Source organism: Octopus bimaculoides, chromosome 1 (assembly GCF_046866305.1).
Source record: "Octopus bimaculoides isolate indiv1 chromosome 1, ASM4686630v1, whole genome shotgun sequence".
In the NCBI taxonomy this organism is placed as follows: Eukaryota; Metazoa; Mollusca; class Cephalopoda; order Octopoda; family Octopodidae; genus Octopus; species Octopus bimaculoides.
Window position 1 is genome coordinate 113006176 of NC_142928.1, and position 27260 is coordinate 113033435.

The following is a 27260-nucleotide window of genomic DNA, read 5'->3' on the forward strand; positions in this document are numbered from 1 at the left end:
GTTTTCAGAATACACAAATTCACACAATATGGCAAATAACCATGAAAAAGCAACACAATTTGAAAATGCTTATTTCGGGATTTCCAGTCGATTTTAGACACTTTTAGGTAGTTTTCAGTTTTCCAAAACCACTATTCGATTTGAAGTCTACATGGTTAATATAAGCTAGATGGGTGTTGAAAACGTTATATTTATCAAAGCGTTCATCGAAGTCACAACCGTTTTCAGAATACACAAATTCACACAATATGGCAAATAAACATGAAAAAGCAACAAGATTTGAAAATGCTTATTTCGTGATTTCCAGTCGATTTCAGACACTTTTAGGTAGTTTTCATTTTTGCAAAACCACTATTCGTTTTGAAGTCTAGATGGTTAATATAAGCTAGATGGGTGTTGAAAACATTATATTGATCTAAGCGTTCATCGAAATCACAACCGTTTTCAGAATACACAAACTCACAAAATATGGCAAATAACCATGAAAAAGCAACAAAATTTGAAAATGCTTATTTCGGGATTTCCAGTCGATTTTAGACACTTTTAGGTAGTTTTCATTTTTGCAAAACCACTATTCGTTTCGAAGTCTAGATATAAGCTAGTTGGGTGTTGAAAACATATTTATCAAAGCGTTCATCGAAGTCACAACCGTTTTCAGAAAACACAAACTCACAAAATTTTGGAAATAACCATGAAAAAGTACAAAACTTGAAAATCGTTATTTCGTGATTTCCAGTCGATTTTAGACACTTTTATGTAATTTTCAGTTTTCCAAAACCACTATTCGATTTGAAGTCTAGATGGTTAATATAAGCTAGATGGGTGTTGAAAACGTTATATTTATCAAAGCGTTCATCGAAGTCACAACCGTTTTCAGAATACACAAATTCACACAATATGGCAAATAACCATGAAAAAGCAACAAAATCTGAAAATGCTTATTTCGTGATTTCCAGTCGATTTCAGACACTTTTAGGTAGTTTTCATTTTTGCAAAACCATTATTCGTTTTGAAGTCTAAATTGTTAATATGATAGATGGGTGTTGGAAACATTTTATTTATCAAAGCGTTCATCGAAGTCACAACCGTTTTCAGAATACACAAACTCACAAAATATGGCAAATAACCATGAAAAAGCAACAAAATTTGAAAATGCTTATTTCGTGATTTGTAGTCGATTTTAGACACTTTTAGGTAGTTTTCATTTTTGCAAAACCACTATTCGTTTCGAAGTTTAGATGGTTAATAATATAAGCTAGATGGGTGTTGAAAACGTTATATTTATCAAAGCGTTCATCGAAGTCACAACCGTTTTCAGAAAACATAAATTCACAAAATATGGCAAATAACCACGAAAATCAACAAAATTTGAAAATGCTTATTTCGTGATTTCCAGTCGATTTCAGACACTTTTAGGTAGTTTTCATTTTTGCAAAACCACTATTCGTTTTGAAGTCTAGATGGTTAATATAAGCTAGATGGGTGTTGAAAACATTATATTGATCTAAGCGTTCATCGAAATCACAACCGTTTTCAGAATACACAAACTCACAAAATATGTCAAATAACCATGAAAAAGCAACAAAATTTGAAAATGCTTATTTCGTGATTTCCAGTCGATTTCAGACACTTTTAGGTAGTTTTCAGTTTTGCAAAACCACTATTCGTTTTGACGTCTAGATGGTTAATATAAGCTAGATGGGTGTTGAAAACATTATATTGATCTAAGCGTTCATCGAAATCACAACCGTTTTCAGAATACACAAACCCACAAAATATGGCAAATAACCATGAAAAAGCAACAAAATTTGAAAATGCTTATTTCGGGATTTCCAGTCGATTTTAGACACTTTTATGTAATTTTCAGTTTTCCAAAACCACTATTCGATTTGAAGTCTAGATGGTTAATATAAGCTAGATGGGTGTTGAAAACGTTATATTTATCAAAGCGTTCATCGAAGTCACAACCGTTTTCAGAATACACAAATTCACACAATATGGCAAATAACCATGAAAAAGCAACAAAATCTGAAAATGCTTATTTCGTGATTTCCAGTCGATTTCAGACACTTTTAGGTAGTTTTCATTTTTGCAAAACCATTATTCGTTTTGAAGTCTAAATTGTTAATATGATAGATGGGTGTTGGAAACATTTTATTTATCAAAGCGTTCATCGAAGTCACAACCGTTTTCAGAATACACAAACTCACAAAATATGGCAAATAACCATGAAAAAGCAACAAAATTTGAAAATGCTTATTTCGTGATTTGTAGTCGATTTTAGACACTTTTAGGTAGTTTTCATTTTTGCAAAACCACTATTCGTTTCGAAGTTTAGATGGTTAATAATATAAGCTAGATGGGTGTTGAAAACGTTATATTTATCAAAGCGTTCATCGAAGTCACAACCGTTTTCAGAAAACATAAATTCACAAAATATGGCAAATAACCACGAAAATCAACAAAATTTGAAAATGCTTATTTCGTGATTTCCAGTCGATTTCAGACACTTTTAGGTAGTTTTCATTTTTGCAAAACCACTATTCGTTTTGAAGTCTAGATGGTTAATATAAGCTAGATGGGTGTTGAAAACATTATATTGATCTAAGCGTTCATCGAAATCACAACCGTTTTCAGAATACACAAACTCACAAAATATGGCAACTAACCATGAAAAAGCAACAAAATTTGAAAATGCTTATTTCGGGATTTCCAGTCGATTTTAGACACTTTTATGTAGTTTTCAGTTTTCCAAAACTACTATTCGATTTGAAGTCTAGATGGTTAATATAAGCTAGATGGGTGTTGAAAACGTTATATTTATCAAAGCGTTCATCGAAGTCTCAACCGTTTTCAGAATACACAAATTCACACAATATGGCAAATAACCATGAAAAAGCAACAAAACTTGAAAATGCTTATTTCGTGATTTCCACTCGATTTTAGACGCTTTTATGTAGTTTTCATTTTTGCAAAACTACTATTCGTTTTGAAGTCAAGATGGTTAATATAAGGTAGATGGGAGTTGAAAATATTATATTTATCAAAGCGTTCATCGAAGTCACAACCGTTTTCAGAATACACAAACTCACAATATTTGGCAAATTACCATGAAAAAGCAACAAAGCTTCAAAATGCTTATTTCGTGATTTCCAGTCAATTTTAGACACTTTTAGGTAGTTTTCATTTTTGCAAAACCACTATTCGTTTTGAAGTCTAGATGGTTAATATATGCTAGATGGGTGTTGAAAACATATTTATCAAAGCGTTCATCGAAGTCACAACCGTTTTCAGAAAACACAAACTCACAAAATTTGGCAAATAACCATGAAAAAGCAACAAAACTTGAAAATGCTTATTTCGTGATTTCCAGTTGATTTCAGACACTTTTAGGTAGTTTTCAGTTTTCCAAAACCACTATTCGATTTGAAGTCTACATGGTTAATATAAGCTAGATGGGTGTTGAAAACGTTATATTTATCAAAGCGTTCATCGAAGTCACAACCGTTTTCAGAATACACAAATTCACACAATATGGCAAATAAACATGAAAAAGCAACAAGATTTGAAAATGCTTATTTCGTGATTTCCAGTCGATTTCAGACACTTTTAGGTAGTTTTCATTTTTGCAAAACCACTATTCGTTTTGAAGTCTAGATGGTTAATATAAGCTAGATGGGTGTTGAAAACATTATATTGATCTAAGCGTTCATCGAAATCACAACCGTTTTCAGAATACACAAACTCACAAAATATGGCAAATAACCATGAAAAAGCAACAAAATTTGAAAATGCTTATTTCGGGATTTCCAGTCGATTTTAGACACTTTTAGGTAGTTTTCATTTTTGCAAAACCACTATTCGTTTCGAAGTCTAGATATAAGCTAGTTGGGTGTTGAAAACATTATATTTATCAAAGCGTTCATCGAAGTCACAACCGTTTTCAGAAAACACAAACTCACAAAATTTTGGAAATAACCATGAAAAAGTACAAAACTTGAAAATCGTTATTTCGTGATTTCCAGTCGATTTTAGACACTTTTATGTAATTTTCAGTTTTCCAAAACCACTATTCGATTTGAAGTCTAGATGGTTAATATAAGCTAGATGGGTGTTGAAAACGTTATATTTATCAAAGCGTTCATCGAAGTCACAACCGTTTTCAGAATACACAAATTCACACAATATGGCAAATAACCATGAAAAAGCAACAAAATCTGAAAATGCTTATTTCGTGATTTCCAGTCGATTTCAGACACTTTTAGGTAGTTTTCATTTTTGCAAAACCATTATTCGTTTTGAAGTCTAAATTGTTAATATGATAGATGGGTGTTGGAAACATTTTATTTATCAAAGCGTTCATCGAAGTCACAACCGTTTTCAGAATACACAAACTCACAAAATATGGCAAATAACCATGAAAAAGCAACAAAATTTGAAAATGCTTATTTCGTGATTTGTAGTCGATTTTAGACACTTTTAGGTAGTTTTCATTTTTGCAAAACCACTATTCGTTTCGAAGTTTAGATGGTTAATAATATAAGCTAGATGGGTGTTGAAAACGTTATATTTATCAAAGCGTTCATCGAAGTCACAACCGTTTTCAGAAAACATAAATTCACAAAATATGGCAAATAACCACGAAAATCAACAAAATTTGAAAATGCTTATTTCGTGATTTCCAGTCGATTTCAGACACTTTTAGGTAGTTTTCATTTTTGCAAAACCACTATTCGTTTTGAAGTCTAGATGGTTAATATAAGCTAGATGGGTGTTGAAAACATTATATTGATCTAAGCGTTCATCGAAATCACAACCGTTTTCAGAATACACAAACTCACAAAATATGTCAAATAACCATGAAAAAGCAACAAAATTTGAAAATGCTTATTTCGTGATTTCCAGTCGATTTCAGACACTTTTAGGTAGTTTTCAGTTTTGCAAAACCACTATTCGTTTTGACGTCTAGATGGTTAATATAAGCTAGATGGGTGTTGAAAACATTATATTGATCTAAGCGTTCATCGAAATCACAACCGTTTTCAGAATACACAAACCCACAAAATATGGCAAATAACCATGAAAAAGCAACAAAATTTGAAAATGCTTATTTCGGGATTTCCAGTCGATTTTAGACACTTTTATGTAATTTTCAGTTTTCCAAAACCACTATTCGATTTGAAGTCTAGATGGTTAATATAAGCTAGATGGGTGTTGAAAACGTTATATTTATCAAAGCGTTCATCGAAGTCACAACCGTTTTCAGAATACACAAATTCACACAATATGGCAAATAACCATGAAAAAGCAACAAAATCTGAAAATGCTTATTTCGTGATTTCCAGTCGATTTCAGACACTTTTAGGTAGTTTTCATTTTTGCAAAACCATTATTCGTTTTGAAGTCTAAATTGTTAATATGATAGATGGGTGTTGGAAACATTTTATTTATCAAAGCGTTCATCGAAGTCACAACCGTTTTCAGAATACACAAACTCACAAAATATGGCAAATAACCATGAAAAAGCAACAAAATTTGAAAATGCTTATTTCGTGATTTGTAGTCGATTTTAGACACTTTTAGGTAGTTTTCATTTTTGCAAAACCACTATTCGTTTCGAAGTTTAGATGGTTAATAATATAAGCTAGATGGGTGTTGAAAACGTTATATTTATCAAAGCGTTCATCGAAGTCACAACCGTTTTCAGAAAACATAAATTCACAAAATATGGCAAATAACCACGAAAATCAACAAAATTTGAAAATGCTTATTTCGTGATTTCCAGTCGATTTCAGACACTTTTAGGTAGTTTTCATTTTTGCAAAACCACTATTCGTTTTGAAGTCTAGATGGTTAATATAAGCTAGATGGGTGTTGAAAACATTATATTGATCTAAGCGTTCATCGAAATCACAACCGTTTTCAGAATACACAAACTCACAAAATATGGCAACTAACCATGAAAAAGCAACAAAATTTGAAAATGCTTATTTCGGGATTTCCAGTCGATTTTAGACACTTTTATGTAGTTTTCAGTTTTCCAAAACTACTATTCGATTTGAAGTCTAGATGGTTAATATAAGCTAGATGGGTGTTGAAAACGTTATATTTATCAAAGCGTTCATCGAAGTCTCAACCGTTTTCAGAATACACAAATTCACACAATATGGCAAATAACCATGAAAAAGCAACAAAACTTGAAAATGCTTATTTCGTGATTTCCACTCGATTTTAGACGCTTTTATGTAGTTTTCATTTTTGCAAAACTACTATTCGTTTTGAAGTCAAGATGGTTAATATAAGGTAGATGGGAGTTGAAAATATTATATTTATCAAAGCGTTCATCGAAGTCACAACCGTTTTCAGAATACACAAACTCACAATATTTGGCAAATTACCATGAAAAAGCAACAAAGCTTCAAAATGCTTATTTCGTGATTTCCAGTCAATTTTAGACACTTTTAGGTAGTTTTCATTTTTGCAAAACCACTATTCGTTTTGAAGTCTAGATGGTTAATATATGCTAGATGGGTGTTGAAAACATATTTATCAAAGCGTTCATCGAAGTCACAACCGTTTTCAGAAAACTCAAACTCACAAAATTTGGCAAATAACCATGAAAAACCAACAAAACTTGAAAATGCTTATTTCGTGATTTCCTGTCGATTTTAGACACCTTTAGGTAGTTTTCATTTTTGCAAAACCATTATTCGTTTTGAAGTCTAGATGGTTAATATAAGCTAGATGGGTGTTGAAAACATTATATTGATCAAAGCGTTCATCAAAATCACAACCGTTTTCAGAATACACAAACTCACAAAATATGGCAAATAACCATGAAAAAGCAACAAAAATTGAAAATGCTTATTTCGGGATTTCCAGTCGATTTTAGACACTTTTAGGTAGTTTTCAGTTTTCCAAAACCACTATTCGATTTGAAGTCTAGATGGTTAATATAAGCTAGATGGGTGTTGAAAACGTTATATTTATCAAAGCGTTCATCGAAGTCACAACCGTTTTCAGAATACACAAATTCACACAATATGGCAAATAACCATGAAAAAGCAACAAAATCTGAAAATGCTTATTTCGTGATTTCCAGTCGATTTCAGACACTTTTAGGTAGTTTTCATTTTTGCAAAACCATTATTCGTTTTGAAGTCTAAATTGTTAATATGATAGATGGGTGTTGGAAACATTTTATTTATCAAAGCGTTCATCGAAGTCACAACCGTTTTCAGAATACACAAACTCACAAAATATGGCAAATAACCATGAAAAAGCAACAAAATTTGAAAATGCTTATTTCGTGATTTGTAGTCGATTTTAGACACTTTTAGGTAGTTTTCATTTTTGCAAAACCACTATTCGTTTCGAAGTTTAGATGGTTAATAATATAAGCTAGATGGGTGTTGAAAACGTTATATTTATCAAAGCGTTCATCGAAGTCACAACCGTTTTCAGAAAACATAAATTCACAAAATATGGCAAATAACCACGAAAATCAACAAAATTTGAAAATGCTTATTTCGTGATTTCCAGTCGATTTCAGACACTTTTAGGTAGTTTTCATTTTTGCAAAACCACTATTCGTTTTGAAGTCTAGATGGTTAATATAAGCTAGATGGGTGTTGAAAACATTATATTGATCTAAGCGTTCATCGAAATCACAACCGTTTTCAGAATACACAAACTCACAAAATATGGCAACTAACCATGAAAAAGCAACAAAATTTGAAAATGCTTATTTCGGGATTTCCAGTCGATTTTAGACACTTTTATGTAGTTTTCAGTTTTCCAAAACTACTATTCGATTTGAAGTCTAGATGGTTAATATAAGCTAGATGGGTGTTGAAAACGTTATATTTATCAAAGCGTTCATCGAAGTCTCAACCGTTTTCAGAATACACAAATTCACACAATATGGCAAATAACCATGAAAAAGCAACAAAACTTGAAAATGCTTATTTCGTGATTTCCACTCGATTTTAGACGCTTTTATGTAGTTTTCATTTTTGCAAAACTACTATTCGTTTTGAAGTCAAGATGGTTAATATAAGGTAGATGGGAGTTGAAAATATTATATTTATCAAAGCGTTCATCGAAGTCACAACCGTTTTCAGAATACACAAACTCACAATATTTGGCAAATTACCATGAAAAAGCAACAAAGCTTCAAAATGCTTATTTCGTGATTTCCAGTCAATTTTAGACACTTTTAGGTAGTTTTCATTTTTGCAAAACCACTATTCGTTTTGAAGTCTAGATGGTTAATATATGCTAGATGGGTGTTGAAAACATATTTATCAAAGCGTTCATCGAAGTCACAACCGTTTTCAGAAAACACAAACTCACAAAATTTGGCAAATAACCATGAAAAAGCAACAAAACTTGAAAATGCTTATTTCGTGATTTCCAGTTGATTTCAGACACCTTTAGGTAGTTTTCATTTTTGCAAAACCATTATTCGTTTTGAAGTCTAGATGGTTAATATAAGCTAGATGGGTGTTGAAAACGTTATATTTATCAAAGCGTTCATCGAAGTCACAACCGTTTTCAGAATACACAAATTCACACAATATGGCAAATAACCATGAAAAAGCAACACAATTTGAAAATGCTTATTTCGGGATTTCCAGTCGATTTTAGACACTTTTAGGTAGTTTTCAGTTTTCCAAAACCACTATTCGATTTGAAGTCTACATGGTTAATATAAGCTAGATGGGTGTTGAAAACGTTATATTTATCAAAGCGTTCATCGAAGTCACAACCGTTTTCAGAATACACAAATTCACACAATATGGCAAATAACCATGAAAAAGCAACAAAATCTGAAAATGCTTATTTCGTGATTTCCAGTCGATTTCAGACACTTTTAGGTAGTTTTCATTTTTGCAAAACCATTATTCGTTTTGAAGTCTAAATTGTTAATATGATAGATGGGTGTTGGAAACATTTTATTTATCAAAGCGTTCATCGAAGTCACAACCGTTTTCAGAATACACAAACTCACAAAATATGGCAAATAACCATGAAAAAGCAACAAAATTTGAAAATGCTTATTTCGTGATTTGTAGTCGATTTTAGACACTTTTAGGTAGTTTTCATTTTTGCAAAACCACTATTCGTTTCGAAGTTTAGATGGTTAATAATATAAGCTAGATGGGTGTTGAAAACGTTATATTTATCAAAGCGTTCATCGAAGTCACAACCGTTTTCAGAAAACATAAATTCACAAAATATGGCAAATAACCACGAAAATCAACAAAATTTGAAAATGCTTATTTCGTGATTTCCAGTCGATTTCAGACACTTTTAGGTAGTTTTCATTTTTGCAAAACCACTATTCGTTTTGAAGTCTAGATGGTTAATATAAGCTAGATGGGTGTTGAAAACATTATATTGATCTAAGCGTTCATCGAAATCACAACCGTTTTCAGAATACACAAACTCACAAAATATGGCAACTAACCATGAAAAAGCAACAAAATTTGAAAATGCTTATTTCGGGATTTCCAGTCGATTTTAGACACTTTTATGTAGTTTTCAGTTTTCCAAAACTACTATTCGATTTGAAGTCTAGATGGTTAATATAAGCTAGATGGGTGTTGAAAACGTTATATTTATCAAAGCGTTCATCGAAGTCTCAACCGTTTTCAGAATACACAAATTCACACAATATGGCAAATAACCATGAAAAAGCAACAAAACTTGAAAATGCTTATTTCGTGATTTCCACTCGATTTTAGACGCTTTTATGTAGTTTTCATTTTTGCAAAACTACTATTCGTTTTGAAGTCAAGATGGTTAATATAAGGTAGATGGGAGTTGAAAATATTATATTTATCAAAGCGTTCATCGAAGTCACAACCGTTTTCAGAATACACAAACTCACAATATTTGGCAAATTACCATGAAAAAGCAACAAAGCTTCAAAATGCTTATTTCGTGATTTCCAGTCAATTTTAGACACTTTTAGGTAGTTTTCATTTTTGCAAAACCACTATTCGTTTTGAAGTCTAGATGGTTAATATATGCTAGATGGGTGTTGAAAACATATTTATCAAAGCGTTCATCGAAGTCACAACCGTTTTCAGAAAACTCAAACTCACAAAATTTGGCAAATAACCATGAAAAACCAACAAAACTTGAAAATGCTTATTTCGTGATTTCCTGTCGATTTTAGACACCTTTAGGTAGTTTTCATTTTTGCAAAACCATTATTCGTTTTGAAGTCTAGATGGTTAATATAAGCTAGATGGGTGTTGAAAACATTATATTGATCAAAGCGTTCATCAAAATCACAACCGTTTTCAGAATACACAAACTCACAAAATATGGCAAATAACCATGAAAAAGCAACAAAAATTGAAAATGCTTATTTCGGGATTTCCAGTCGATTTTAGACACTTTTAGGTAGTTTTCAGTTTTCCAAAACCACTATTCGATTTGAAGTCTAGATGGTTAATATAAGCTAGATGGGTGTTGAAAACGTTATATTTATCAAAGCGTTCATCGAAGTCACAACCGTTTTCAGAATACACAAATTCACACAATATGGCAAATAACCATGAAAAAGCAACAAAATCTGAAAATGCTTATTTCGTGATTTCCAGTCGATTTCAGACACTTTTAGGTAGTTTTCATTTTTGCAAAACCATTATTCGTTTTGAAGTCTAAATTGTTAATATGATAGATGGGTGTTGGAAACATTTTATTTATCAAAGCGTTCATCGAAGTCACAACCGTTTTCAGAATACACAAACTCACAAAATATGGCAAATAACCATGAAAAAGCAACAAAATTTGAAAATGCTTATTTCGTGATTTGTAGTCGATTTTAGACACTTTTAGGTAGTTTTCATTTTTGCAAAACCACTATTCGTTTCGAAGTTTAGATGGTTAATAATATAAGCTAGATGGGTGTTGAAAACGTTATATTTATCAAAGCGTTCATCGAAGTCACAACCGTTTTCAGAAAACATAAATTCACAAAATATGGCAAATAACCACGAAAATCAACAAAATTTGAAAATGCTTATTTCGTGATTTCCAGTCGATTTCAGACACTTTTAGGTAGTTTTCATTTTTGCAAAACCACTATTCGTTTTGAAGTCTAGATGGTTAATATAAGCTAGATGGGTGTTGAAAACATTATATTGATCTAAGCGTTCATCGAAATCACAACCGTTTTCAGAATACACAAACTCACAAAATATGGCAACTAACCATGAAAAAGCAACAAAATTTGAAAATGCTTATTTCGGGATTTCCAGTCGATTTTAGACACTTTTATGTAGTTTTCAGTTTTCCAAAACTACTATTCGATTTGAAGTCTAGATGGTTAATATAAGCTAGATGGGTGTTGAAAACGTTATATTTATCAAAGCGTTCATCGAAGTCTCAACCGTTTTCAGAATACACAAATTCACACAATATGGCAAATAACCATGAAAAAGCAACAAAACTTGAAAATGCTTATTTCGTGATTTCCACTCGATTTTAGACGCTTTTATGTAGTTTTCATTTTTGCAAAACTACTATTCGTTTTGAAGTCAAGATGGTTAATATAAGGTAGATGGGAGTTGAAAATATTATATTTATCAAAGCGTTCATCGAAGTCACAACCGTTTTCAGAATACACAAACTCACAATATTTGGCAAATTACCATGAAAAAGCAACAAAGCTTCAAAATGCTTATTTCGTGATTTCCAGTCAATTTTAGACACTTTTAGGTAGTTTTCATTTTTGCAAAACCACTATTCGTTTTGAAGTCTAGATGGTTAATATATGCTAGATGGGTGTTGAAAACATATTTATCAAAGCGTTCATCGAAGTCACAACCGTTTTCAGAAAACACAAACTCACAAAATTTGGCAAATAACCATGAAAAAGCAACAAAACTTGAAAATGCTTATTTCGTGATTTCCAGTTGATTTCAGACACCTTTAGGTAGTTTTCATTTTTGCAAAACCATTATTCGTTTTGAAGTCTAGATGGTTAATATAAGCTAGATGGGTGTTGAAAACGTTATATTTATCAAAGCGTTCATCGAAGTCACAACCGTTTTCAGAATACACAAATTCACACAATATGGCAAATAACCATGAAAAAGCAACACAATTTGAAAATGCTTATTTCGGGATTTCCAGTCGATTTTAGACACTTTTAGGTAGTTTTCAGTTTTCCAAAACCACTATTCGATTTGAAGTCTACATGGTTAATATAAGCTAGATGGGTGTTGAAAACGTTATATTTATCAAAGCGTTCATCGAAGTCACAACCGTTTTCAGAATACACAAATTCACACAATATGGCAAATAAACATGAAAAAGCAACAAGATTTGAAAATGCTTATTTCGTGATTTCCAGTCGATTTCAGACACTTTTAGGTAGTTTTCATTTTTGCAAAACCACTATTCGTTTTGAAGTCTAGATGGTTAATATAAGCTAGATGGGTGTTGAAAACATTATATTGATCTAAGCGTTCATCGAAATCACAACCGTTTTCAGAATACACAAACCCACAAAATATGGCAAATAACCATGAAAAAGCAACAAAATTTGAAAATGCTTATTTCGGGATTTCCAGTCGATTTTAGACACTTTTATGTAATTTTCAGTTTTCCAAAACCACTATTCGATTTGAAGTCTAGATGGTTAATATAAGCTAGATGGGTGTTGAAAACGTTATATTTATCAAAGCGTTCATCGAAGTCACAACCGTTTTCAGAATACACAAATTCACACAATATGGCAAATAACCATGAAAAAGCAACAAAATTTGAAAATGCTTATTTCGTGATTTCCAGTCGATTTCAGACACTTTTAGGTAGTTTTCATTTTTGCAAAACCACTATTCGTTTCGAAGTCTAGATGGTTAATATAAGCTAGTTGGGTGTTGAAAACATTATATTTATCAAAGCGTTCATCGAAGTCACAACCGTTTTCAGAAAACACAAACTCACAAAATTTTGGAAATAACCATGAAAAAGTACAAAACTTGTAAATCGTTATTTCGTGATTTCCAGTCGATTTTAGACACTTTTAGGTAGTTTTCATTTTTGCAAAACCACTATTCGTTTTGAAGTCTAGATGGTTAATATAAGCTAGATGGGTGTTGAAAACGTTATATTTATCAAAGCGTTCATCGAAGTCACAACCGTTTTCAGAATACGCAGCCTCAATAAATTTGGCAAATAACCATGATAAAGGAACAAAACTTGAAAATGCTTATTTCGTGATTTACAGTCGATTTTAAACACTTTTAGGTAGTTTTCATTTTTGCAAAACCACTATTCGTTTTGAAGTCTAGATGGTTAATATATGCTAGATGGGTGTTGAAAACATATTTATCAAAGCGTTCATCGAAGTCACAACCGTTTTCAGAAAACACAAACTCACAAAATTTTGGAAATAACCATGAAAAAGTACAAAACTTGAAAACGATTATTTTGTGAATTCCAGTCCATTTTAGACATTTTTAGGTAGTTATCATTTTCGCAAAACCACAATTCATTTCGAAATCTTGAGGGTTAATATAAGCTAGATGGGTGTTGAAAACATTATATTTATCAAAGCGGTCATCGAAGTCACAACCGTTTTCAGAAAACACAAATTCACAAAATATGGCAAATAACCATGAAAAAGCAACAAAATTTGAAAATGCTTATTTCGTGATTTCCAGTCGATTTTAGACACTTTTATGTAGTTTTCATTTTTCCAAAACCACTATTCGTTTTGAAGTCTAGATGGTTAATATAAGCTAGTTGGGTGTTGAAAACATTATATTTATCAAAGCGTTCATCGAAATCACAACCGTTTTCAGAATACACAAACTCACAAAATATGGCAAATAACCATGAAAAAGCAACAAAATTTGAAAATGCTTATTTCGTGATTTCCAGTCGATTTTAGACACTTTTATGTAGTTTTCATTTTTCCAAAACCACTATTCGTTTTGAAGTCTAGATGGTTAATATAAGCTAGATGGGTGTTGAAAACATTATATTGATCAAAGCGTTCATCGAAATCACAACCGTTTTCAGAATACACAAACTCACAAAATATGGCAAATAACCATGAAAAAGCAACAAAATTTGAAAATGCTTATTTCGTGATTTCCAGTCGATTTCAGACACTTTTTAGGTAGTTTTCAGTTTTGCAAAACCACTATTCGTTTTGAAGTCTAGATGGTTAATATAAGCTAGATGGGTGTTGAAAACATTATATTGATCTAAGCGTTCATCGAAATCACAACCGTTTTCAGAATACACAAACCCACAAAATATGGCAAATAACCATGAAAAAGCAACAAAATTTGAAAATGCTTATTTCGGGATTTCCAGTCGATTTTAGACACTTTTATGTAATTTTCAGTTTTCCAAAACCACTATTCGATTTGAAGTCTAGATGGTTAATATAAGCTAGATGGGTGTTGAAAACGTTATATTTATCAAAGCGTTCATCGAAGTCACAACCGTTTTCAGAATACACAAATTCACACAATATGGCAAATAACCATGAAAAAGCAACAAAATTTGAAAATGCTTATTTCGTGATTTCCAGTCGATTTCAGACACTTTTAGGTAGTTTTCATTTTTGCAAAACCACTATTCGTTTCGAAGTCTAGATGGTTAATATAAGCTAGTTGGGTGTTGAAAACATTATATTTATCAAAGCGTTCATCGAAGTCACAACCGTTTTCAGAAAACACAAACTCACAAAATTTTGGAAATAACCATGAAAAAGTACAAAACTTGAAAACGATTATTTTGTGAATTCCAGTCCATTTTAGACATTTTTAGGTAGTTATCATTTTCGCAAAACCACTATTCGTTTCGAAGTCTAGATGGTTAATATAAGCTAGTTGGGTGTTGAAAACATTATATTTATCAAAGCGTTCATCGAAGTCACAACCGTTTTCAGAAAACACAAACTCACAAAATTTTGGAAATAACCATGAAAAAGTACAAAACTTGTAAATCGTTATTTCGTGATTTCCAGTCGATTTTAGACACTTTTAGGTAGTTTTCATTTTTGCAAAACCACTATTCGTTTTGAAGTCTAGATGGTTAATATAAGCTAGATGGGTGTTGAAAACGTTATATTTATCAAAGCGTTCATCGAAGTCACAACCGTTTTCAGAATACGCAGCCTCAATAAATTTGGCAAATAACCATGATAAAGGAACAAAACTTGAAAATGCTTATTTCGTGATTTACAGTCGATTTTAAACACTTTTAGGTAGTTTTCATTTTTGCAAAACCACTATTCGTTTTGAAGTCTAGATGGTTAATATATGCTAGATGGGTGTTGAAAACATATTTATCAAAGCGTTCATCGAAGTCACAACCGTTTTCAGAAAACACAAACTCACAAAATTTTGGAAATAACCATGAAAAAGTACAAAACTTGAAAACGATTATTTTGTGAATTCCAGTCCATTTTAGACATTTTTAGGTAGTTATCATTTTCGCAAAACCACAATTCATTTCGAAATCTTGAGGGTTAATATAAGCTAGATGGGTGTTGAAAACATTATATTTATCAAAGCGGTCATCGAAGTCACAACCGTTTTCAGAAAACACAAATTCACAAAATATGGCAAATAACCATGAAAAAGCAACAAAATTTGAAAATGCTTATTTCGTGATTTCCAGTCGATTTTAGACACTTTTATGTAGTTTTCATTTTTCCAAAACCACTATTCGTTTTGAAGTCTAGATGGTTAATATAAGCTAGTTGGGTGTTGAAAACATTATATTTATCAAAGCGGTCATCGAAATCACAACCGTTTTCAGAAAACACAAATTCACAAAATATGGCAAATAACCATGAAAAAGCAACAAAAATTGAAAATGCTTATTTCGTGATTTCCAGTCGATTTTAGACACTTTTAGGTAGTTTTCATTTTTGCAAAACCACTATTCGTTTCGAAGTCTAGATGGTTAATATAAGCTAATTGGGTGTTGAAAACATTATATTTATCAAAGCGGTCATCGAAGTCACAACCGTTTTCAGAAAACACAAATTCACAAAATATGGCAAATAACCATGAAAAAGCAACAAAATTTGAAAATGCATATTTCGTGATTTCCAGTAGATTTTAGACACTTTTAGGTAGTTTTCATTTTTGCAAAACCATTATTCGTTTTGAAGTCTAAATGGTTAATATAAGCTAGATGGGTGTTGAAAACGTTATATTTATCAAAGCGTTCATCGAAGTCACAACCGTTTTCAGAATACGCAGCCTCAATAAATTTGGCAAATAACCTATTCGTTTTGAAGTCTAGATGGTTAATATAAGCTAGATGGGTGTTGAAAACATTATATTGATCTAAGCGTTCATCGAAATCACAACCGTTTTCAGAATACACAAACCCACAAAATATGGCAAATAACCATGAAAAAGCAACAAAATTTGAAAATGCTTATTTCGGGATTTCCAGTCGATTTTAGACACTTTTATGTAATTTTCAGTTTTCCAAAACCACTATTCGATTTGAAGTCTAGATGGTTAATATAAGCTAGATGGGTGTTGAAAACGTTATATTTATCAAAGCGTTCATCGAAGTCACAACCGTTTTCAGAATACACAAATTCACACAATATGGCAAATAACCATGAAAAAGCAACAAAATTTGAAAATGCTTATTTCGTGATTTCCAGTCGATTTCAGACACTTTTATGTAGTTTTCATTTTTGCAAAACCATTATTCGTTTTGAAGTCTAAATTGTTAATATGATAGATGGGTGTTGGAAACATTTTATTTATCAAAGCGTTCATCGAAATCACAACCGTTTTCAGAATACACAAACTCACAAAATATGGCAAATAACCATGAAAAAGCAACAAAATTTGAAAATGCTTATTACGTGATTTGTAGTCGATTTTAGACACTTTTATGTAGTTTTCATTTTTGCAAAACCACTATTCGTTTTGAAGTCTAGATGGTTAATATAAGCTAGTTGGGTGTTGAAAACATTATATTTATCAAAGCGGTCATTGAAGTCACAACCGTTTTCAGAAAACACAAATTCACAAAATATGGCAAATAACCATGAAAAAGCAACAAAATTTGAAAATGCTTATTTCGTGATTTCCAGTAGATTTTAGACACTTTTATGTAGTTTTCAGTTTTGCAAAACCACTATTCGTTTTGAAGTCTAGATGGTTAATATAAGCTAGATGGGTGTTGAAAACGTTATATTTATCAAAGCGTTCATCGAAGTCACAACCGTTTTCAGAAAACACAAATTCACAAAATATGGCAAATAACCATGAAAAAGCAACAAAATTTGAAAATGCTTATTTCGGGATTTCCAGTCGATTTTAGACACTTTTATGTAATTTTCAGTTTTCCAAAACCACTATTCGATTTGAAGTCTAGATGGTTAATATAAGCTAGATGGGTGTTGAAAACGTTATATTTATCAAAGCGTTCATCGAAGTCACAACCGTTTTCAGAATACACAAATTCACACAATATGGCAAATAACCATGAAAAAGCAACAAAATTTGAAAATGCTTATTTCGTGATTTCCAGTCGATTTTAGACACTTTTAGGTAGTTTTCATTTTTGCAAAACCACTATTCGTTTTGAAGTCTAGATGGTTAATATAAGCTAGATGGGTGTTGAAAACATTATATTTATCAAAGCGATCATCGAAATCACAACCGTTTTCAGAAAACACAAATTCACAAAATATGGCAAATAACCATGAAAATGCAACAAAATTTGAAAATGCTTATTTCGTGATTTCCAGTCGATTTTAGACACTTTTAGGTAGTTTTCATTTTTGCAAAACCACTATTCGTTTTGAAGTCTAGATGGTTAATATAAGCTAGATGGGTGTTGAAAACATTATATTGATCAAAGCGTTCATCGAAATCACAACCGTTTTCAGAATACACAAACTCACAAAATATGGCAAATAACCATGAAAAAGCAACAAAATTTGAAAATGCTTATTTCGTGATTTCCAGTCGATTTCAGACACTTTTAGGTAGTTTTCAGTTTTGCAAAACCACTATTCGTTTTGAAGTCTAGATGGTTAATATAAGCTAGATGGGTGTTGAAAACATTATATTGATCTAAGCGTTCATCGAAATCACAACCGTTTTCAGAATACACAAACCCACAAAATATGGCAAATAACCATGAAAAAGCAACAAAATTTGAAAATGCTTATTTCGTGATTTCCAGTAGATTTTAGACACTTTTATGTAGTTTTCAGTTTTGCAAAACCACTATTCGTTTTGAAGTCTAGATGGTTAATATAAGCTAGATGGGTGTTGAAAACGTTATATTTATCAAAGCGTTCATCGAAGTCACAACCGTTTTCAGAAAACACAAATTCACAAAATATGGCAAATAACCATGAAAAAGCAACAAAATTTGAAAATGCTTATTACGTGATTTGTAGTCGATTTTAGACACTTTTATGTAGTTTTCATTTTTGCAAAACCACTATTCGTTTTGAAGTCTAGATGGTTAATATAAGCTAGTTGGGTGTTGAAAACATTATATTTATCAAAGCGGTCATTGAAGTCACAACCGTTTTCAGAAAACACAAATTCACAAAATATGGCAAATAACCATGAAAAAGCAACAAAATTTGAAAATGCTTATTTCGTGATTTCCAGTAGATTTTAGACACTTTTATGTAGTTTTCAGTTTTGCAAAACCACTATTCGTTTTGAAGTCTAGATGGTTATTATAAGCTAGATGGGTGTTGAAAACGTTATATTTATCAAAGCGTTCATCGAAGTCACAACCGTTTTCAGAATACACAAATTCACACAATATGGCAAATAACCATGAAAAAGCAACAAAATTTGAAAATGCTTATTTCGTGATTTCCAGTCGATTTTAGACACTTTTAGGTAGTTTTCATTTTTGCAAAACCACTATTCGTTTTGAAGTCTAGATGGTTAATATAAGCTAGATGGGTGTTGAAAACATTATATTTATCAAAGCGATCATCGAAATCACAACCGTTTTCAGAAAACACAAATTCACAAAATATGGCAAATAACCATGAAAATGCAACAAAATTTGAAAATGCTTATTTCGTGATTTCCAGTCGATTTTAGACACTTTTAGGTAGTTTTCATTTTTGCAAAACCACTATTCGTTTTGAAGTCTAGATGGTTAATATAAGCTAGATGGGTGTTGAAAACATTATATTGATCAAAGCGTTCATCGAAATCACAACCGTTTTCAGAATACACAAACTCACAAAATATGGCAAATAACCATGAAAAAGCAACAAAATTTGAAAATGCTTATTTCGTGATTTCCAGTCGATTTCAGACACTTTTAGGTAGTTTTCAGTTTTGCAAAACCACTATTCGTTTTGAAGTCTAGATGGTTAATATAAGCTAGATGGGTGTTGAAAACATTATATTGATCTAAGCGTTCATCGAAATCACAACCGTTTTCAGAATACACAAACCCACAAAATATGGCAAATAACCATGAAAAAGCAACAAAATTTGAAAATGCTTATTTCGTGATTTCCAGTAGATTTTAGACACTTTTATGTAGTTTTCAGTTTTGCAAAACCACTATTCGTTTTGAAGTCTAGATGGTTAATATAAGCTAGATGGGTGTTGAAAACGTTATATTTATCAAAGCGTTCATCGAAGTCACAACCGTTTTCAGAAAACACAAATTCACAAAATATGGCAAATAACCATGAAAAAGCAACAAAATTTGAAAATGCTTATTTCGGGATTTCCAGTCGATTTTAGACACTTTTATGTAATTTTCAGTTTTCCAAAACCACTATTCGATTTGAAGTCTAAATTGTTAATATGATAGATGGGTGTTGGAAACATTTTATTTATCAAAGCGTTCATCGAAATCACAACCGTTTTCAGAATACACAAACTCACAAAATATGGCAAATAACCATGAAAAAGCAACAAAATTTGAAAATGCTTATTACGTGATTTGTAGTCGATTTTAGACACTTTTATGTAGTTTTCATTTTTGCAAAACCACTATTCGTTTTGAAGTCTAGATGGTTAATATAAGCTAGTTGGGTGTTGAAAACATTATATTTATCAAAGCGGTCATTGAAGTCACAACCGTTTTCAGAAAACACAAATTCACAAAATATGGCAAATAACCATGAAAAAGCAACAAAATTTGAAAATGCTTATTTCGTGATTTCCAGTAGATTTTAGACACTTTTATGTAGTTTTCAGTTTTGCAAAACCACTATTCGTTTTGAAGTCTAGATGGTTAATATAAGCTAGATGGGTGTTGAAAACGTTATATTTATCAAAGCGTTCATCGAAGTCACAACCGTTTTCAGAAAACACAAATTCACAAAATATGGCAAATAACCATGAAAAAGCAACAAAATTTGAAAATGCTTATTTCGGGATTTCCAGTCGATTTTAGACACTTTTATGTAATTTTCAGTTTTCCAAAACCACTATTCGATTTGAAGTCTAGATGGTTAATATAAGCTAGATGGGTGTTGAAAACGTTATATTTATCAAAGCGTTCATCGAAGTCACAACCGTTTTCAGAATACACAAATTCACACAATATGGCAAATAACCATGAAAAAGCAACAAAATTTGAAAATGCTTATTTCGTGATTTCCAGTCGATTTTAGACACTTTTAGGTAGTTTTCATTTTTGCAAAACCACTATTCGTTTTGAAGTCTAGATGGTTAATATAAGCTAGATGGGTGTTGAAAACATTATATTTATCAAAGCGATCATCGAAATCACAACCGTTTTCAGAAAACACAAATTCACAAAATATGGCAAATAACCATGAAAATGCAACAAAATTTGAAAATGCTTATTTCGTGATTTCCAGTCGATTTTAGACACTTTTAGGTAGTTTTCATTTTTGCAAAACCACTATTCGTTTTGAAGTCTAGATGGTTAATATAAGCTAGATGGGTGTTGAAAACATTATATTGATCAAAGCGTTCATCGAAATCACAACCGTTTTCAGAATACACAAACTCACAAAATATGGCAAATAACCATGAAAAAGCAACAAAATTTGAAAATGCTTATTTCGTGATTTCCAGTCGATTTCAGACACTTTTAGGTAGTTTTCAGTTTTGCAAAACCACTATTCGTTTTGAAGTCTAGATGGTTAATATAAGCTAGATGGGTGTTGAAAACATTATATTGATCTAAGCGTTCATCGAAATCACAACCGTTTTCAGAATACACAAACCCACAAAATATGGCAAATAACCATGAAAAAGCAACAAAATTTGAAAATGCTTATTTCGTGATTTCCAGTAGATTTTAGACACTTTTATGTAGTTTTCAGTTTTGCAAAACCACTATTCGTTTTGAAGTCTAGATGGTTAATATAAGCTAGATGGGTGTTGAAAACGTTATATTTATCAAAGCGTTCATCGAAGTCACAACCGTTTTCAGAAAACACAAATTCACAAAATATGGCAAATAACCATGAAAAAGCAACAAAATTTGAAAATGCTTATTACGTGATTTGTAGTCGATTTTAGACACTTTTATGTAGTTTTCATTTTTGCAAAACCACTATTCGTTTTGAAGTCTAGATGGTTAATATAAGCTAGTTGGGTGTTGAAAACATTATATTTATCAAAGCGGTCATTGAAGTCACAACCGTTTTCAGAAAACACAAATTCACAAAATATGGCAAATAACCATGAAAAAGCAACAAAATTTGAAAATGCTTATTTCGTGATTTCCAGTAGATTTTAGACACTTTTATGTAGTTTTCAGTTTTGCAAAACCACTATTCGTTTTGAAGTCTAGATGGTTATTATAAGCTAGATGGGTGTTGAAAACGTTATATTTATCAAAGCGTTCATCGAAGTCACAACCGTTTTCAGAATACACAAATTCACACAATATGGCAAATAACCATGAAAAAGCAACAAAATTTGAAAATGCTTATTTCGTGATTTCCAGTCGATTTTAGACACTTTTAGGTAGTTTTCATTTTTGCAAAACCACTATTCGTTTTGAAGTCTAGATGGTTAATATAAGCTAGATGGGTGTTGAAAACATTATATTTATCAAAGCGATCATCGAAATCACAACCGTTTTCAGAAAACACAAATTCACAAAATATGGCAAATAACCATGAAAATGCAACAAAATTTGAAAATGCTTATTTCGTGATTTCCAGTCGATTTTAGACACTTTTAGGTAGTTTTCATTTTTGCAAAACCACTATTCGTTTTGAAGTCTAGATGGTTAATATAAGCTAGATGGGTGTTGAAAACATTATATTGATCAAAGCGTTCATCGAAATCACAACCGTTTTCAGAATACACAAACTCACAAAATATGGCAAATAACCATGAAAAAGCAACAAAATTTGAAAATGCTTATTTCGTGATTTCCAGTCGATTTCAGACACTTTTAGGTAGTTTTCAGTTTTGCAAAACCACTATTCGTTTTGAAGTCTAGATGGTTAATATAAGCTAGATGGGTGTTGAAAACATTATATTGATCTAAGCGTTCATCGAAATCACAACCGTTTTCAGAATACACAAACCCACAAAATATGGCAAATAACCATGAAAAAGCAACAAAATTTGAAAATGCTTATTTCGTGATTTCCAGTAGATTTTAGACACTTTTATGTAGTTTTCAGTTTTGCAAAACCACTATTCGTTTTGAAGTCTAGATGGTTAATATAAGCTAGATGGGTGTTGAAAACGTTATATTTATCAAAGCGTTCATCGAAGTCACAACCGTTTTCAGAAAACACAAATTCACAAAATATGGCAAATAACCATGAAAAAGCAACAAAATTTGAAAATGCTTATTTCGGGATTTCCAGTCGATTTTAGACACTTTTATGTAATTTTCAGTTTTCCAAAACCACTATTCGATTTGAAGTCTAGATGGTTAATATAAGCTAGATGTGTGTTGAAAACGTTATATTTATCAAAGCGTTCATCGAAGTCACAACCGTTTTCAGAATACACAAATTCACACAATATGGCAAATAACCATGAAAAAGCAACAAAATTTGAAAATGCTTATTACGTGATTTGTAGTCGATTTTAGACACTTTTATGTAGTTTTCATTTTTGCAAAACCACTATTCGTTTTGAAGTCTAGATGGTTAATATAAGCTAGTTGGGTGTTGAAAACATTATATTTATCAAAGCGGTCATTGAAGTCACAACCGTTTTCAGAAAACACAAATTCACAAAATATGGCAAATAACCATGAAAAAGCAACAAAATTTGAAAATGCTTATTTCGTGATTTCCAGTAGATTTTAGACACTTTTATGTAGTTTTCAGTTTTGCAAAACCACTATTCGTTTTGAAGTCTAGATGGTTATTATAAGCTAGATGGGTGTTGAAAACGTTATATTTATCAAAGCGTTCATCGAAGTCACAACCGTTTTCAGAAAACACAAATTCACAAAATATGGCAAATAACCATGAAAAAGCAACAAAATTTGAAAATGCTTATTTCGTGATTTCCAGTCGATTTTAGACACTTTTAGGTAGTTTTCATTTTTGCAAAACCACTATTCGTTTTGAAGTCTAGATGGTTAATATAAGCTAGATGGGTGTTGAAAACATTATATTGATCAAAGCGTTCATCGAAATCACAACCGTTTTCAGAATACACAAACTCACAAAATATGGCAAATAACCATGAAAAAGCAACAAAATTTGAAAATGCTTATTTCGTGATTTCCAGTCGATTTCAGACACTTTTAGGTAGTTTTCAGTTTTGCAAAACCACTATTCGTTTTGAAGTCTAGATGGTTAATATAAGCTAGATGGGTGTTGAAAACATTATATTGATCTAAGCGTTCATCGAAATCACAACCGTTTTCAGAATACACAAACCCACAAAATATGGCAAATAACCATGAAAAAGCAACAAAATTTGAAAATGCTTATTTCGTGATTTCCAGTAGATTTTAGACACTTTTATGTAGTTTTCAGTTTTGCAAAACCACTATTCGTTTTGAAGTCTAGATGGTTAATATAAGCTAGATGGGTGTTGAAAACGTTATATTTATCAAAGCGTTCATCGAAGTCACAACCGTTTTCAGAAAACACAAATTCACAAAATATGGCAAATAACCATGAAAAAGCAACAAAATTTGAAAATGCTTATTTCGGGATTTCCAGTCGATTTTAGACACTTTTATGTAATTTTCAGTTTTCCAAAACCACTATTCGATTTGAAGTCTAGATGGTTAATATAAGCTAGATGGGTGTTGAAAACATTATATTGATCTAAGCGTTCATCGAAATCACAACCGTTTTCAGAATACACAAACCCACAAAATATGGCAAATAACCATGAAAAAGCAACAAAATTTGAAAATGCTTATTTCGTGATTTGTAGTCGATTTTAGACACTTTTATGTAGTTTTCATTTTTGCAAAACCACTATTCGTTTTGAAGTCTAGATGGTTAATATAAGCTAGTTGGGTGTTGAAAACATTATATTTATCAAAGCGGTCATTGAAGTCACAACCGTTTTCAGAAAACACAAATTCACAAAATATGGCAAATAACCATGAAAAAGCAACAAAATTTGAAAATGCTTATTTCGTGATTTCCAGTAGATTTTAGACACTTTTATGTAGTTTTCAGTTTTGCAAAACCACTATTCGTTTTGAAGTCTAGATGGTTATTATAAGCTAGATGGGTGTTGAAAACGTTATATTTATCAAAGCGTTCATCGAAGTCACAACCGTTTTCAGAATACACAAATTCACACAATATGGCAAATAACCATGAAAAAGCAACAAAATTTGAAAATGCTTATTTCGTGATTTCCAGTCGATTTTAGACACTTTTAGGTAGTTTTCATTTTTGCAAAACCACTATTCGTTTTGAAGTCTAGATGGTTAATATAAGCTAGATGGGTGTTGAAAACATTATATTTATCAAAGCGATCATCGAAATCACAACCGTTTTCAGAAAACACAAATTCACAAAATATGGCAAATAACCATGAAAATGCAACAAAATTTGAAAATGCTTATTTCGTGATTTCCAGTCGATTTTAGACACTTTTAGGTAGTTTTCATTTTTGCAAAACCACTATTCGTTTTGAAGTCTAGATGGTTAATATAAGCTAGATGGGTGTTGAAAACATTATATTGATCAAAGCGTTCATCGAAATCACAACCGTTTTCAGAATACACAAACTCACAAAATATGGCAAATAACCATGAAAAAGCAACAAAATTTGAAAATGCTTATTTCGTGATTTCCAGTCGATTTCAGACACTTTTAGGTAGTTTTCAGTTTTGCAAAACCACTATTCGTTTTGAAGTCTAGATGGTTAATATAAGCTAGATGGGTGTTGAAAACATTATATTGATCTAAGCGTTCATCGAAATCACAACCGTTTTCAGAATACACAAACCCACAAAATATGGCAAATAACCATGAAAAAGCAACAAAATTTGAAAATGCTTATTTCGTGATTTCCAGTAGATTTTAGACACTTTTATGTAGTTTTCAGTTTTGCAAAACCACTATTCGTTTTGAAGTCTAGATGGTTAATATAAGCTAGATGGGTGTTGAAAACGTTATATTTATCAAAGCGTTCATCGAAGTCACAACCGTTTTCAGAAAACACAAATTCACAAAATATGGCAAATAACCATGAAAAAGCAACAAAATTTGAAAATGCTTATTTCGGGATTTCCAGTCGATTTTAGACACTTTTATGTAATTTTCAGTTTTCCAAAACCACTATTCGATTTGAAGTCTAGATGGTTAATATAAGCTAGATGTGTGTTGAAAACGTTATATTTATCAAAGCGTTCATCGAAGTCACAACCGTTTTCAGAATACACAAATTCACACAATATGGCAAATAACCATGAAAAAGCAACAAAATTTGAAAATGCTTATTACGTGATTTGTAGTCGATTTTAGACACTTTTATGTAGTTTTCATTTTTGCAAAACCACTATTCGTTTTGAAGTCTAGATGGTTAATATAAGCTAGTTGGGTGTTGAAAACATTATATTTATCAAAGCGGTCATTGAAGTCACAACCGTTTTCAGAAAACACAAATTCACAAAATATGGCAAATAACCATGAAAAAGCAACAAAATTTGAAAATGCTTATTTCGTGATTTCCAGTAGATTTTAGACACTTTTATGTAGTTTTCAGTTTTGCAAAACCACTATTCGTTTTGAAGTCTAGATGGTTATTATAAGCTAGATGGGTGTTGAAAACGTTATATTTATCAAAGCGTTCATCGAAGTCACAACCGTTTTCAGAAAACACAAATTCACAAAATATGGCAAATAACCATGAAAAAGCAACAAAATTTGAAAATGCTTATTTCGTGATTTCCAGTCGATTTTAGACACTTTTAGGTAGTTTTCATTTTTGCAAAACCACTATTCGTTTTGAAGTCTAGATGGTTAATATAAGCTAGATGGGTGTTGAAAACATTATATTGATCAAAGCGTTCATCGAAATCACAACCGTTTTCAGAATACACAAACTCACAAAATATGGCAAATAACCATGAAAAAGCAACAAAATTTGAAAATGCTTATTTCGTGATTTCCAGTCGATTTCAGACACTTTTAGGTAGTTTTCAGTTTTGCAAAACCACTATTCGTTTTGAAGTCTAGATGGTTAATATAAGCTAGATGGGTGTTGAAAACATTATATTGATCTAAGCGTTCATCGAAATCACAACCGTTTTCAGAATACACAAACCCACAAAATATGGCAAATAACCATGAAAAAGCAACAAAATTTGAAAATGCTTATTTCGTGATTTCCAGTAGATTTTAGACACTTTTATGTAGTTTTCAGTTTTGCAAAACCACTATTCGTTTTGAAGTCTAGATGGTTAATATAAGCTAGATGGGTGTTGAAAACGTTATATTTATCAAAGCGTTCATCGAAGTCACAACCGTTTTCAGAAAACACAAATTCACAAAATATGGCAAATAACCATGAAAAAGCAACAAAATTTGAAAATGCTTATTTCGGGATTTCCAGTCGATTTTAGACACTTTTATGTAATTTTCAGTTTTCCAAAACCACTATTCGATTTGAAGTCTAGATGGTTAATATAAGCTAGATGTGTGTTGAAAACGTTATATTTATCAAAGCGTTCATCGAAGTCACAACCGTTTTCAGAATACACAAATTCACACAATATGGCAAATAACCATGAAAAAGCAACAAAATTTGAAAATGCTTATTACGTGATTTGTAGTCGATTTTAGACACTTTTATGTAGTTTTCATT